Raw genomic sequence first — 16,339 nt, 5'->3', positions numbered from 1 at the left:
TAGGGAAGTAATTACAGCCTACTTTTTTTCCTTTGTTTCTGAGTGGGTGGCATTTATGGGCAAAAAAATTATGCATGCTCAAAAATCTTTATAAAATGCTGGGTTCTCAGAAAATCTTGGACCTCCTCAGACATACAGGATTTTTAAGGGATAATAAAATCTCTTTTTTTTCTGCGGTGCAAAAAAGCGTATTCAGTTAACCAAGAAACATTCTTGTTCTGAGGATGATAGAACATCAAGGCAAATGTTTTTCTTACAAAAAAAAGAGGAGAGTTTGTAAATTTACACATTCAAATAAGCTTGATGGGTGTGTGCACATGTTCCCTCTCTCACACACAGAAGGTATGAGCTGCTTTTAAGATGACACCTTAAATAGGGATTTTTATCCTGTAGCAGTTTCACGTTGGAGGGTTCTTATTTGTAATTAAATTCCTGAGAAAGCCTTCACAGTAGTGACAGAGCAAAAATTGGCTTAAAGGAATAAATTAACAGTAATAGCACAAAAGAAGAAATGTCAGGCAGACTGCTACAACACTGTCTAATTTGCTTTCCTGATCACATCAGTGAAGGTCTGGAAATAACCAGATGCATTAACATTTATCTAGGAATGATAAAAGTTGCCATCCTGCCAGATACTCAGTTGGTTTATTAATTACCAGCAGAAACCCAAGATGAGATGTGTGTTGGTTCAACTTCTTAACTGCTCACTGGAGAATGTTTTTAAAGGGATTTCCTGTAGAGAAATAAGAGATGTTTGGGAAATATTTTTGAAGCTTGAAAACAAAAATGTTAAGTTTCAGTTCCTGCCATGATCTTGGTAAATCTTTCATCAAGTGTATGGGGAACTGGTAAAGGATGCAGGAAGTGAGCTGAAGAGGAGGTAAGATCATAGGAACACAAATATTTATCCTGGAGGTATGGGGTGGCTTTTTTTTACATAGCAAGTGAAGGGGCTCTTCTAATAACATGGTGTTCTCAATCAACCCTGTTCCCATTACTGTCATGCTGGGTGCCAAAACTGGTGTTGAAAAAACTGTAACTGGTGTTTTCCATGCAGACTTGAGCCATCTTCAGTCCTGCCAGTGCCTTTTCTCACTAAAACTCATTGCTGGCTCTGGACATTAGATGAGACATCTCCCAGTCAGGGGCATGTCTGGTGCACTAAGCATTTCTTCACTTAGATCTGCCTGTTTTATCTGCCTGCTTCCCATGGAAAGTTTTGCAAGTGGCTTCCTAAGATGAAAAGAAAATGTGTTATTTTCCTCACACTGCACATAAGCCCAGATATTTTTGTTCCTTTTCACTGCTTCCCGATCAATAGGCCAATTTTAGCTAGTGACCCTTTTCAGAATGTTCTCCTGGCCACAAGAGATTCTCTAATTTTCTCAACAATTGCCCTGGTGAGAGCAGAAATGGGCAGTGTGGCCCCAGCCCTGTGCAGTGCAGATGCATGGGTTATATATATAATTCCCTGGGTTTTTGGGGTATAGACCTACATGCAGGCTCCCATTGGAAGCCTTTTCTCTGTGGCTGAGTAGCACTTAGGATGAATTTTTTTTCATGTGTATTTTTAAGATACACTTTTTCATGTGTCAATTTTATTCTGGATGCCTGCTGCCTAAAAAAGTGATGGCATGATAGCAAAGCCCACCCTCTTCCACATATTTTGACTAATTGCCTCAAAACATCCTGTGTTAGATTCAGGCTGTTTTACACCCACATCACCACCATTTTCTCATTCATTTTTTTTTCACTGGCTTTCTGAAGCAAGGCTGCCAAAGCTGCCAAAATCCTCGGAGATAAATTAGAGGTCAGAGTTGGCTACTCCTGAGTGGAACAGGCAAGGAGAAAGCCACAACTGTTCCCTATCCTACAGAGCAGCTCCTGTGTAGCTGTAGAAAACTTCATTTGCCAAGAGGATGAAGGAACTTCATATTGAATTTGATGGGAAACATAATCGATGGGTTTGGACAGGGTTTGGGGAGGCGGATCACTGCGGGCTGCTGCTTTTTGCGTCCCTGGCTGTGGAGCCCAGTTTTCCTCCAGACCTGAGTCTCACCTGAAGGGAGACTTTCAGGAACAGCCACTTCAGGGATGTGCCAACTCCATAGCTGCTGCTTACCTTATTGATGCTTCGTATTGAGATTCAAATTCTTTCTTGAAAGATTGCAATTTACACATCAGTGTTATTGTAGCTGTGGAGATTTCTTAATGACTTCCTGTCAAGTACAAAATGCAAGCTAATTTCTGATCCTAAAGAAGTGCCGTGACAAAGACATTTTTAATGAAAATGTTTGGTACAACCAAGCCACTCTGCTTCTCCAGGTCAGTATGTGCAGCTCATCCTCCTGTGACTCCTGCCCTCATGTCCTTCACCCCCTAAAAGTAGCACAGCTTGATTGGGAAAAGTCAAGACAAATTAAAAAATAATTTGTTTTCACAGGAGTCTTAGAGTGACTAATTTGTCCTATTGGTTTCAGAACATGAAAATGTGATCCCACTCCGGGTGACAGCTTTTAGGAATATGACTGGTAACTCCAGAGTGTGACTTCCCTCAGCAGCCAATATTAATAAATAGCACCTCTTATTAATAAATACAACAAGAGAAAAAGACATCCCAGAAGCAAAACATCTCTTATAATTCATGAAAGAGTTAACAGGCAATCCTACACCTCACAGGGAGACCTTTGCTACACATTTTTAATGGTCTGGGCTCTTGGTAGGTGAAAGGAAAGTTCCAAGCAATAATTCAGTTTTAAAATACTGTCTCAGTGCCAAGTAATCAAACTAGTTTTAAGTGAAGCAATTATCAAGCATTAGAAAGGCAGCTATTTCCTGCTTGAAGGTGGTAAACTCTGTGTCTCTTATTATGATTTCTCTGGGGATGTGAGTAATGGGCTACAGAGTTTTTGGGGGGGTTTTGCTTGCGTGTGTCAAAATACTGGCAATGTCCTAAATCCTTGCCAATTTACTAGATCCAAATGACGATGAGGGTGGAACAAAGTCCTTACTCTGTTCTGGTGGTTTGAGCAATATGTGTGCCAAAATCAGTAAGGTGGTTTCCTCATTAGTTCCTTAAAAACAGGTTTTTCCTTCCTGGTTCTGCCTTACCAGATCCCCATTTCTGGGACCAGGCTGGTGCTGGAATGAGCAGATGAGGCAAAAACTTGTCATTCTGCTGCTTTTGCTAGATTTTGTTTTGGGGGTTGATGAAACACAGGTGGGGACCACAACTCCCTGAAGGAGAGCTTTCTCTTTGAAACTACTTGATTTTTTGCCAAAGGGAGCTCTCAGAGCTGCATTTCCAAGGTGAGGTGGCTCCTGATGGGTGCAGCTGCATCAACAGTCTGTTTTAATCTAAATGGGTGCTTTTGGAGCCAATCCGTCACTCGTTCTTATTTCCTACACTTTACTTTGTGAGTAGAATTTACCTAAACTTAACCCTGCAGCGCCAGAGCAGGTCTCTCCCCCACCTCCCTCAGTGCCTCTCTCCTCCACCACGGCTTTATAAACTGGCATCCACACCTAAGGCTGCTTGGATTAATGAGAAACCCCCCTGCTGGGCTTTGAAAAAGGCTGTGGGGGCTCAAAGTGAATGGACAAGCAGCCAAATAAAGGTGAGAAGCAAGGCTGACACCCTGCCAAAATGCTTGAGGGGCAGGAACGTGTCCCTGAAGTCTCAGCACAACACAGGGCAAACCCCTGCCCAAAGGGAAACCTCTACATGAGGTCCAGAACCAGAAATTCCATGAATTTTTCATTGTAATTTATTATTTTTGTTCCGACATTGGGGAAAAACCCCCACCTTTTCCAAATGAAAATGTGAATCTTAGGGAATATTAATTTGCTTTCCGTCATTTTTATTCCTTCCCCAGCAAAGTCAGAAACAGGTTGGAAAGCCTGAAAACCAAATTCTACAACAGCATTTCAGTTTTTGGCCAGCACATGCCCTTATCTAGTACTGCTCCTGATGAAACTAGTTTTATTTTACCAAACCTGGATCATAAATGTGATCAGGTGGAATTTTATGTAAGCACCAGCTGAAACCTGTGCTGGTAGAGTTATTGCTGAGTATAAGCAAAGAAGGAAAGCACACAAAAACCCCATGGAATCTTACCTCAGGTTAAAGAAACAATGGGAAGTTTGGCAGAAAATGGGGAATTACATACTTTTATTCAAAGACTTGAATTTGTGTAACCGCAGAAAGCAGAGGGAGAAGGTCCCCCTCCCAACCCCTGGATTTTCAATCCATTTGTTCTTAACTTTTTCTCTGAATATGTAGGACAATTTGGGTTTTTCTGACAGGGTGTCTAAGTATTGAATATAACCACAACAGTGCTTAAATTATCAGATTTTGTGGCTGTGCTGGGAAAAAGAGCAGAGAAGAGGAAGAAGCAGCGTCCCCAACACAGTGTTCCTCAACCCAGATAGGTATTGGCAAAAGAACCTCCTGTTTTGGAAAAAGGGGAATGCCTCTTTCCCAGCTGACAACTTGGCTGATGAGTCTATCAGCTCACTGAAAAGCCTCTTGCCTGCTCTTTATTTCTTATTATAGTGGCATCTGTGCAAAACTCGGTGATTCTCACAGCTTTGATTTTCACACTCAGGTTTTTCTGGTGGGGGCATGAATGCCTTTACAGCAATCTAAGCACCTTCCTAGCAGGCTTTAATTCACAGAGAAACAAGCCACAAGCTGGAAACTATTCACCCACAGCTGAGAGATGTGATATTTTCCATCAGAAAACGCAGCACTTGTTTTTCAAGAGCTTTGCCAGCCCAGCCTGCTTCAAATGGGAATTTTGCTGTGTGTCTTTGTTCGGGTCAGACCCCTCAGAGATGGGCACTAATTACATGCTGCTGGTGGCTTTGGTCCCCAGCTCGTGACCCCTTCTGCCAGACACCAGGGTGAAGCTCTCATGATTTCAGACACAGCCAAAGGGCACCTGTATTGTGACCAAGTAAAGTGCTGTGGAAAAAAGCACCCTGAAAAATCCAGCTTTGTGCTTTCTCAAATTAGCAGATGCTTTTAACGGTGCTGACCTTCCTATCTCTGCAACTCCACTCCCCGTCTCCAAAAACGGGGATAATGGTATCATTTTGTGGCACAGGGCTCTGCTGAAGATACACCCATTAGTGCTGGTGAGGTTTTCAGTCTCAAAGAGAGAGCACTTCACAGGAATGCTGAACCCAGGGTTAGAAAGATGTGCAAAGGGAACGAGGACGAGAGGCTGTGTGATGAACAGGGAGAGAAATACCCAACAACAACCCTGTCTGGGGATCTGGATCATTATGGATGGAGCAAAGCAGGGTCTGATGGAGGGCAGACAAATGGGTCTGTGATCACATCTTTCAAAACTGTGCTCTAACATATGCAGAGGAGACTAAACCAAAGTGGATGGCACTCTGTGTGTGTGTGTGCATATATAGGCACAGGATCTAATTTTAAATTAACAGCTTGGGTAAAGCAGTCATTTTGAATGATGAGATTCACAGGCATGATGTGAAGTTGAGGGTGGCTGTGAAATGTGTATTTATCAAAATAAAATAAAATAAAATAAAACCAGAGAATTTTCTAATCCTGCTATGGAAAGATCCTCTGCTGACATCAAAATCAACAGAACAGTAAAAAAATAACCTGTGGTAGCAAAGAAATCTCAGGGCATCACATTCTGGCACAGGGCAGATACCCAGGCATTCAGGATGACAATAAGCAGGGCTGCTAAGGCTGACCTCAAAGGCTCAGGATTTCACCAGAAACCAGGATCCTTCCAGGGTGTCCACCCACCTGTCTGGGCCAGGAGACCCTCCTGCACTGCTCTGTGCCTGTGTCTGGGGTCTCCACTGCTTCCTGCCTCATCTGCCCCCGTCTGATCCATCTCCTCCTGGCTGCCTTTAGCCAAGACCTCAGTGTTAAGGTGATAGTTGTTGTTCCTGAAGCTGCATTTCTTGAGAGTTGGGATTGGAAAGGCAGACAAATGGCTGTGCTGCACAGCTGGTGGGGTGGTAACCTCTGGTTAGCTGGATGGGGCAGCTGGGGCTGCGAGAGGGTTACAAACCTTTGATCTGGGGGAGTGGTCACTGCAGGAGTTGGGATGTGTAATGTGCCCCCCCCCCCCCGAAATATCTAATTGCTTCTGCATCAGACTTTGGAAGCAGAACAGCAAGATTTGCATCTTACAGCTTACACTTGGTAGCAGCATTCTTCAAACTCTCCTCACTACCTCTCCCCCACCCCAAATACAAATTTTATATTGTATATAAAATATACATAATATACATATCTTTTTATATGTATTATATTTCCAATCTGAGTGTTTAACTTCATTGATTATGCTGCTCAAGTTTGAAGATTAAATCCTCTCTATCCTCTATTCGCTCCATTTTCTTTCAGGCAGGCCTGATCACTGCTTGAAATATTCCCATTCCATCCAGCTGATGGAGATTTTTCACAGTGGAGCGCAGAGCATCTCCACCTGAGCGCAGCAGTGCTGCATTATTAGCTTGGGAAGCTATGACCTTGAAGGCTTTATATTTAATTTATTTCAGCATTCCAGCCATAGAGATGTTTGCTCTGATTAGACCCAGTAAATTACCCTCCACAGATGAATTATCAGGGGATTTTCTTCTATTTTTTTCCTGCCCATTCTCAAACAACTCAGAATGAGCCTGGGTGCTCAGCTCTGTGTGGCTGGAAATCTTAAACGACTTCTTTTCCACACCACAGGTCTCCAAGCAGTTTACAGTGAGTTTTTCTGAACAACTGCCCATCATTTATAGTGTCACCCACTGGCTAATGAGACTATCAAAACTTTTCAACAACTAAATAAATCACAAATTATTTGCAGTTTTGACCAGTGATTAGCAAATAGGTAGCAGATCCATGGGGATATCCATATATGCACCCTTAATAAGGCTTCATCCCTGGAAGTGTTCAAAGACAGCTTGGATGCGGCTTGGAGTAACCTGGTCTAGGGAAAGGTATCCCTGCCCATGGCAGGGGGTTGGAATGAGAAGATCTTAAAGGTCCCTTTCAACCCAAACCATTCTGTGTTTCTGTGACTCCATGATAAGTCATTCTCTTGGCATTCTGGAAAGGAGGTGATATTTCTTATCAATTTGGATAGGAGACAGAAACAATGAAAAAAACCCCAGAAGGTCTTAATGAACGTCAACAAACTGTGGCTTTCTAGAATTAAGCACCTTGATTCATATAACCTGCTATGGCAGTGACCATGCCTTCTCTAGATGAATAACATTGCTTGCAGAAATATTCGTTATTCTGGTAATAGAAAAGTGTGAATTTCTTCTTGGTGTGTGAACTTCAGACACACTGAGCAGCCAGGAGGAGAGCTGAACCAAATCCTTAACACTTTCTGGTTCCACACGAGCAAGAGGTGTGCAACATTTTCCCACCAGAGATATAGCAAGTACTTGCAAGCAGTTGAGTAATAGAAGCTTAAATCTTTATCACTTTTGCCCCAGCAAGAAGCATTGTGGAGCCTGAGCCAAATGCAAATGTAAAGCAAAGCGCATTAACTCCAGTCACCCTGCAGGGACATTTTGTTTTGCATGTGCAGGAGCTCTAAAAGTCTGCACATGGGCAGCCCCTGTGCCTTACTTTGTTAGCAGGAACTTTTTCTGAGCTTCCCTAATTCAGTCACCTGCAGCTACATGAATATTTCCCTAGGGAAGAGAGGGTTATATCAGCATTTAGAACAGGGCTTTTCCCAGAATGACTCAGAGAGTGAAAACAAGGATAGATGCACAGTTCTGGAGGTGTTTTTCTCCTCGGGGGACAGGTTTTCTCTGAGCAGGAGCTGTAGCATGTGTGGAGGCCAGGTTTAAACCAGTGTGCTCGTGATTCCCAGCAGAGCACCCAAAAAGCCTGTCAGGACAAGAGTTCACCCTGCAAGACCCAGGGCCGTGCTACCTCCCCTATCACCTGCTGAGCTTCCTGCAGGCCCCTCAGCTTCACCTCACTTGTGGAGCAGTGATGAATATTGCCTGCTCCCCAGCACCTCTCTCCTGGCATGCTTCCAGCCCTGGGCTTGGGGACTCCATCAGGAATTTATCGTGTATGCAGAAACAAGCTATCATTCCAAAAAGCGTTATTTGCTAATACCTCTGCAGCTCCATGAGAACGTTTTCCCCCACAAACTCATCTTCTAGCTTAGATGAGGATGGAAATGGTGGAAGGTGGTGGCTCCAGGTACCCTGACATTTGTTTCCTAGCAGTGATTTGGACAATGTTTCCTGGGGGGAAGGAAGGCTGGATTTTTGTTTGTTTGTTTATTTGTTCTTATACCAAAGGCTAGAAATTGTGATTTAATCCTTGAACTGTGTAAATTAAATCCTAAATGCAGAGTAACTGGAAAAGGCACAGGGGTCACTTCAGCCAGGAAGTAGCCACATCAAAACTCAAAGTGTATTTTGCACTTTTCATACCCAAAGAGAAAGTGTTGCAATAAATGAGGATACATAGTGATTCGAGGTCTAGCATAAAATACTGACATAACATTCTCTTGCACATGAGCTCTTTGGGGTTTCTTTGGGGTCTGCATAGCTACAGGCAAGCCAGAGCTTTGGCAAGTGAGGATAACATGTTTAAGCCCGGTCTCCAGTGACCTCACTAACCAAACAGATGAAGCTAAAAATAAATGTGAGATGTTGTAGACATACAGGAGCCCCTGTTCCCTGAACTGTTTGCAAAAGGAAGAGACTGATTCTCCTGCTTTCAGTTTGTTGTTGGAGATAAGAGCTCACATCAGACAAGTTTGGGTGGGGGGGAGTCCTTTGGTCTCATTTTCCCAGACAGCAAATACTGCATAGAGATCCTCCAGAAATCCCTCCTGCTCTCTGCCATTCCTATTCCCTAAATACTTCAGGCCCTCGCATTTTTATGGCTAGATAATGAGGCCAGACCAAATCTGTCATCTGATCTCTCTGCTAATGTAGCAGACACAACTTTCCAATCCCAGCTTAAGCCGATTTTACTTAACTGTGACCTCTGTAGCTGATGGGAGCTGAAACAAAACTCCTTCAGTTCAGGTCCTGGGGTTTTGACAATGTGTGATTAAAGCTCTCTACCAGTCCATTTGAAAAACCATAAAACTACCAAGTCAAGATGCTGAGTTTAGAGTAACTATAAATTATCTTAAGCAAATAATTAGCCTCAATTGCAGAAGTGGAATATTTACAAACAATTTGAGAATCAAATGGAGCTGGCACAGAAAGATTACAATAGACAACAGAGCATTTTCAGTTTTCCCATGTAACATGGACTCAAAACGATTTCAGCAAAGGTTTGATGTGCTGGACTACAGGACATGAAGGTGGACCCCCATGGGTCTTGATGAATCTGATTTTTCTGAGGCTACAAAAGCAGAATTGAGTGATGGTAGATGGTCATGAAGGTGAGAAACCTCTGTGTTGACACGGCTCTGATTGCCAGAGTAGACTCCATGTGTCTTCATCCCAAGATGAGAGTGGAAAGGACATTCCTGTGGATTAGTGGAGCACTGGGAGACTTTACATTGACTGGGACAGGCAGAGCCAGGCCAGTGACAGCACCAGAGGTGTAACTGGGACAACCAAAGAGGCTGAATTTCCCCTAAGAAAGTCTCACACCAAACGGCCACACTGTGCCAGCTGATGCTGGCAGGGTCTCCACAGATGTGGCAATCTCTGCCCTGTAGAGGGAATAGGATGTTCCCATTGTCCCTTCCCCTCTTAATTAGGCACGGTCTTTTAATAACAAGGCTGTCAGGTGCAAAGGGACCTGGGTCCCATGGGCTGCACAGGGAGATTGGCCACTCCCCCCAGCGCCGCTCCCCACATTGAGGCAATTTCCTCCTTTTTGTAGTACAGGGGAACAAGGCTCTTTAGAGGATATTTGAAATGATATTTCCTGCTGGCAGAAGGGGAGAAAAGGCTTCTAGAATGAGACCTGACCTTCTGTGTGCCGCAGCACTGATTCCCAGAGAGGCCTGTTGAATTCCTCCCTAATGAGAAAGGACTTTGTTTCTGCGCCACATTGGATTCACTGGGAATAGCCCCGTTTTCCTGCCAATCAGCTGGAAAACTTCCTCTCTTGGGGCTGGGCTGATGGCTCCTCCTGCCCCCTCCTGCATGGGGAGCCCACCACATACCCCCGAGTGGAACCTTCTGCCCAGGAGCAATATGGTGTCTTCAGCACTTCTTCCCCAGCTGATCTCAAGGTGCTCCACAGATGATCTTCAGTTTGGGGAGGTTCAGGAGCTCTGACTAAACCCCAAATGCCTGATCTGCCTCTGATCTTAAAAGAGCCTCACAGTCCCAGCTAGTCCCAATGGAGGGAGAATTTGGGATGCGCAGACAGGAAAGGCAGAGACACCCCCTCCAATGCTTGTTACTGCCCTGTGCCCCAATCTGTCCTTTATGCTGTCAATTCCCTTTGCTCTCCACTGTAACATACCTCACCTCATCCCTCCATCCCTCCTTCCTTGCCCTGGAGCATGCTACAGTGGAAGGCATAAACACAGTTTCCCTTCCTTGCTCCAGGCTGTAATGCAACTTTCCTTATTTTCCCTCTCTGGTCTCCTAGGATCATCTCTAATGGACTTTACAGGTTAACCCCAGTGTCAGCTCAGCTCTGTGCAAATTGTAATACAGGTATGTAAAGAAAACCCCAGAACACGTCCTCTTTTTTTTTTTTTTTGTAAGAATAAAGAAGGAATGTGGCAGGAATGTGTCAGCTGTAGCAGCTGCAGCATGGGAAGGGGAAGCAGTTGGACCTGGGGTGAGAGTTGAGAAGAGTCTCCACCAGGGGTACCCTGGAATGCAGGAGGTGAAAAGGGAGAGAAAAGGGCTGAAAATACTTGACAAAAGGGAGATGAAAGAGGGGGTTCAGTCTTCCATTCCTCCGTGCTGGTGGGGCTCAGCAAGGACGTGCTTGTTTGAGATTCACACTTCGAACTCTGCTTCTTTGGCCTTGAATCCCGTTTCTGCTTTTGGCCAAATCACTGGGTCTTGCTGCATCTCATCTGCAAGGGATATTCTCTGTGTGGATTGTACACAAACTTCTGCATTCACAGCCCTGAAGGGCTTGAGCAGAACAGCACCAGTGACTGTGCACAGCCAAGGTACACCATACATCCTTTTCCTTGCGAATAGCAAGGGTTGAAGCGTGTTTCCTGTGTCACAGCACCTCTGAAGGGGCTGACACGTCTCACCAAGCAGGTACAAATAATTGCTTTACACTGCACAAAGGCAGTCGAGGGCTAGGGACTGGCTGTTAAAATGTTTGTGGTGACACTGTGCCAGGCTCTGTGATGGGAATTCACCTTCATGTAATTAATTCTGAGGCTCTGTCACTGAATCTAGTTCTCAGATAAAGCCGGTGTTAAATAGGCTCAAAAACTTGCCGTGTCAGTCCACTTTGTACTTGAGAGGAGACATGTACCTCAGGGTAGGGGGAAGGGAGGGGAGGCAAATATGCTGATGACTGAGAGACACTGAGATATGCTGGTAATGGGGCCAGCCAAGAGGCAGAGAGAGAATAAATAAACATAATTTGGAAGTGACAGTCTGTCTGGCATTGTACTGCGGTCTGCTAAGATTTCTGTTTTTAAAGGATGCAGTAATTTAGTGAAAGCAATATGGTAAAAGGGCTCTGGTATTATCGATTAGCTTTGATCCATAAATTTCTGCTGAGCTCCTTGAAAATGCATGAGATAAGGATGCAGGATAGATGGAGGCCAGATCCAGACTGATGTGCAGGTCTCAATGGTGCTGGCACCACAAAATGTGACCTTAAAGACAACTAAAGTGGGAATGAAGGGGCTTTTACTAGTCTGTGGCAGGTTTTGATTGGGTATAAAACTAGTGAAATCATAGTAATCATAGAAAGCACTGAATAATTTGGGTTGGAAGGGACTTTACAGATCACCCAGTTCCATCCTCCGCCAGTTCCATGGGCAGGGACACCTTCCATGACACCAGGCTGCTCCAAGCCCCATCCAACTCTCCCAGGGATGGGGCAGCCACAGCTTCTCTGGATAATAAATGAAACTGATCTTACTGAAGCCCTTCACATCCTCCTATGCTTTAGGGAGACTGTGTTGGGCTGCAGTGACAGGGAAGCCTGTTTAAAGGTGTCTCAGGACACGTGTGGATCACTGCAGAGATGGCCTGCTGAGCTGGCAGATGGAGGGGAAGCAGAAACAACCCAGACCAGTGGCTGGCAGAGCTGATGGGTCCCATCATGAACCATCATGAGTGTGGGCTATTCCAGTATCCCAATGCATCCTTTCCGTCACACGTTTGCTCTTGGTTTTAGGTGAGTGGGGTGCAACCCCTTGGGGCACTGGAAACCTCATTCCTTGTGATGCTCTCTCTACTTGAGGTTTCTTTGCAAGCTTAAGCTGGGCAGTGTTATCAGAAATGCTTATTCCCACTGGCAGACTCGAGCATCTGAGCCCTGTTTGGAGGAAATTCGACAGGTCAGGTTTCCACGGAGCCTGGAACTGGCAAGTGCATTGCAAGCTGCCAGCAAGCCTTTGCTGATTTTTCTTGGTGACCCTCCAGACAAGCACATTCTCAGATTCTGGTGATTCAACATTTTATTGCATCAGGGACCAGCTGTGGTCAGATTTGGCAAAGCCAATGGCTTCTTGCCAGCTGTCAGATCTGTGCTCAAGGCTGGAGTTTCTTCAGAGAGGTTGTGTGAGGAACAGACTATCCCCTTCTCATGGTTCAGATGTAGAAGGGAAGCAGCTTATTTCAAGTGCCTGGTCTTGCAATGATCTCCAGAGTGCTCCAAGGGCAACCAGGGAAATTGTGGGCTTTTCTTTGGACCATCACTGCTTCCTCATAGGTTTTTACACTAGCTAAGCTCTCTCCCACAGTATCAGGTCCTTTTGCAGATGATGTCAGAGCTCTCTTGACTCATCCTCCCATGGAAGTCTGTACCCACCTGGCTCCAACCCAGTGACGTTTCTCATCCAAACATTGACTGTTTTTTCGGGATTAGGCCCTGCATGATGGTCTTCAGTGGCTTGGATCCAAACCCTAGAAATGTCCATGAGGAAATTTCTGTTTGTTTCAGCTTTGGACCTAGTTCCAAGTTCTCAGCACTGTGCTGAGTACGAGCCAGGATCCTGCTGGAGGCAGTATCTGATGCAGTACTATGTCACCCCTTTGGATTCCCTGTCTTCAGCTTTTAAACCCCAGAAAACGTATTTTACTCAGCTCTCTAATGGTTATTCAAGAACACAAGATTGGAAGATGATTCCTTGAATCATCAAGGCTAATCTCCTGTTCCCTCTGGCAACCATGCCACTCAAATCCTTGCATAAATCTCAGTTTTGACTGTAATTAATCTGTTTGACCCTTGAAACCATAGCTAGGCTCTCATGCATGTTGCATGCTTTTTCTGCCCAACATGCAAGTGTGTTGTAGAGTCTTTTCTAGCAGAACTTGGCTGCTCTCATTATCAGCTCACACCTTCTACTCCCACCCCATCTGTGCCTGGCACTATTTTCATGCATAATACATCGATCATCTGCAGCCTGGTAGGGGGGAAATCATCACTTCAAGTCACTTGTCTGAATTCAAGCCCCATATGAGCTATATCCTTTGCTGAATTCCATATCCATGGTTTGATATAAGGGAGGGAAACCAGTGAGAAGATTTCAGGCTCCTCCTGTCTGCAAGGACACCAAAGCAAATACTGTATTTAAAAGCTTTTGAGAGCCCTATGGGCCACATTTAAAGCTGGTGGAAATCCATGCAAGCCTGAAGCACTCTTGCAGCAACGCCAGCTGATACCAGGCAAAGGATAAGGGCTCTGTTGTGTTTGCTTGTCTTGGTTTTCTGCAGTGCAAAGCCTCTCCTCTTTTACAGGTTGTCTTGTGAATATTTACTGATTTTCAACCATGCTGCTCTTCACTGACACCAGCATGGCTGGGAAGAGCACCAGTGTTTCATTCTGGAAGACAGATCTTCAAAGAGTAACGTACACTTAACAAACTTGATTTTGAAGTCTCTCAGGACGGCTTTGAAAACAAAGGCTCACATTCCAAAGTAGAAAGACCTTGGTTCCTAGTGGTGAAAGCTTCCTACCAGAATTATTCCCAGAGGCAGTACAGACTTTACATTTTGCCTCATCTAAATGCATTAGGAGGAGTATTAAATTTCACATGTGCTGCATGTTGATGTAATTCTCCTGACATGTCTGTTTGCACCATTATGAAATAAGGGATTTCCTTTTCCTTTCTTTCCACATTTGCCTTGCTCCCTAGGGATCTTAAGGATATGATCCATTGGCATGCAGGGATTATGCCTTTTACACAGAGGACTTAAAAAAAGCTTCGTCATTGTGCTAACAGAGGTCTCGGGACAACATCCTGCATTAGCAGTGCTTGATTCAGCTGACAACCTATGGCTGGGAGAGATCCATTAATCGTCCGTGTCATGATCCCTCCAGGCCCTGCTCAGACTTTGTGAGGATGAGCACTTTTGGTGCAGGAGAACCCTGAGGGTCTCTTCATGTAAAAACAACACCTCTGTGCCCAATCTGGCGTTTCCTTCAGTAATATTTTTTTTTATGTGGTGTTCAGGGGGAAGGATGTGTTTAAATAAAGAGCCCCCGAATATCGCCCCAGTTATCTGCAGGTACAAAGTTATCTCGTAGGGTGCTCTGCCACACTGCACACCCCTCTGCAGCCCTGGAAGGGTGACAAGCAGACAAGGTGACCCTTGGGTCCCACACCTCTGCTGTCTCAATGCTTGGCTCTGCTTGTGACTTTATTTGGCGTCACAGCTCCACACTGTGACAGGGACGATGTAAATGCCAGCTTTGAGCAGAGCTAGGGGCCTTTGCCTTCCCAATAAATTCTGAATGCACTTTGAAATCCTGTGGGCAGTAGGGAGAGGGCAGAGCTCAAGGGAAGAAGAGGCAGAGTTGGGATTTTGTAAGCCTTTTTTTTTCCTAACAGGCAAATTTAGATTGCTGAAAATCTAAAGTGCCATAAAATGAACTTAACAAGCCAAGAGAAATAGAGGAGACAACCAATTCCTTGATAAATCAACACTGACCTTACTACACAGACTTGAAGGCATGCTGCCTTCCATCTCTGGGGGATCCCACCTGTGCCTGTGCTCTCAGATCCTTTATACAGGGCTGATCACTCTGTTTCTCAGCTCATCAGCTGGATGGGACACAGGAATGTGTGCTGGAAGAGATCAATATGCATATGGTTAGAAAAGGCACTGGAGAACACACCTTGCTTTTACCTTCAGGTAAAGTTGTTGGCAAAGAGTCTGTTATTCTTAAGACCTAAAGTTATATAGATAAAGTTATATATATATAACTTTGTGTATATATATACATATGTAAAAGTAATGAGCACCTACACACAGGGAAGCACACATGTGGTCTACATCAGCATAATGTGCATACAAAATGCTTGCATGCACAGCTATAAACTACATTCCTTGATTTTTTCTGTGATTCGAGCACTTTATCCAGGTGGATTGGAAACCCTCCTGCCTGTCTGTCCCAGACAGGGGAACAGGGACTGAAGGAGAAGTCCTTCAAGTGGGGTTTTTCTGCATGGTTTGTGCTGTGCCTCTTTCTTGCTTGGATTGATGGTGACATCTGGAGGCTCTGTCGTGTGTGTGCACAGTTACTTTATAGAATCCTAGAAACGTGTACTGGTTTGGATTGGAAGGGACCTAAAAGATCATCTTGTTCCAATCCCTTGCCATGTGCAGGGACATCCTCTAGACCAGGTTGCTCCAAGTCCTGTCCAGTTTGGCCTGGAAAAGGGCTGGGATGAGGCAGCCACAGCTCCTTTGGGCAACCTGTACCAGAGCTCACCACCCTCACAGGGAAGAATTTCTAATATCTAACCTAACCCTGCCCTCTGTCAGTTTGAAGCCCAATCCCCCTTGTCCTGTCACTCCATGTCCTTATAAAAAGTCCCTCTACAGCCACAATGCACTTATTGTCTCAGCTGATGGACACATGTCCCTCAAGGGGGTTTACCTATTGCGTAGGCTGATCCCAAAAATCAGCCACTGTCCCTAATCCCACAGGGGAGAGTGCTCTGCCTCTCCTTCTTTATGCCCCTTCTCCTCACCTTGCTGTCACCACGTATGACAGATGGCCTTGGTGGGGGAGTGACAACATTTCTCATTTCTGCAACTCACTGCTCCACTTTTTTTGCCATTTGTGAAGTAAGTGTGGGCTTTGGGGGTTTTAGCATGAGTTTGCCATTCTCTGTTTTTGTCCTTGAACCATATTCACTGAGAAAACCATGTGCCAAAGCAGGGCTCTATATGGAAATTTTCAGTCATG

At 44.8% G+C, this 16,339-nt stretch overlaps 1 long non-coding RNA gene across 1 annotated transcript in view; it reads right to left on the bottom strand.

Annotated features, from left to right (window-relative positions):
* Positions 1 to 12,584: 12,584 nt before the first annotated feature.
* The window catches only part of LOC108447826, a 5,290-nt gene continuing 1,535 nt past the window's right edge, over positions 12,585 to 16,339 (bottom strand). The window contains exons 2-3 of the long non-coding RNA XR_001863523.1: positions 15,076 to 15,212; positions 12,585 to 13,047 (exon numbers count right to left, since the gene is read on the bottom strand). This is a non-coding gene — a long non-coding RNA (uncharacterized LOC108447826). The remainder of the gene's footprint in view (positions 13,048 to 15,075; positions 15,213 to 16,339) is intronic.

Source organism: Corvus brachyrhynchos, unplaced genomic scaffold (assembly GCF_000691975.1).
Source record: "Corvus brachyrhynchos isolate BGI_N302 unplaced genomic scaffold, ASM69197v1 scaffold245, whole genome shotgun sequence".
NCBI classification, from domain to species: Eukaryota; Metazoa; Chordata; class Aves; order Passeriformes; family Corvidae; genus Corvus; species Corvus brachyrhynchos.
Note: the sequence above shows the minus strand (reverse complement) of the source record. Positions and strands in the feature narration are given on the sequence as shown.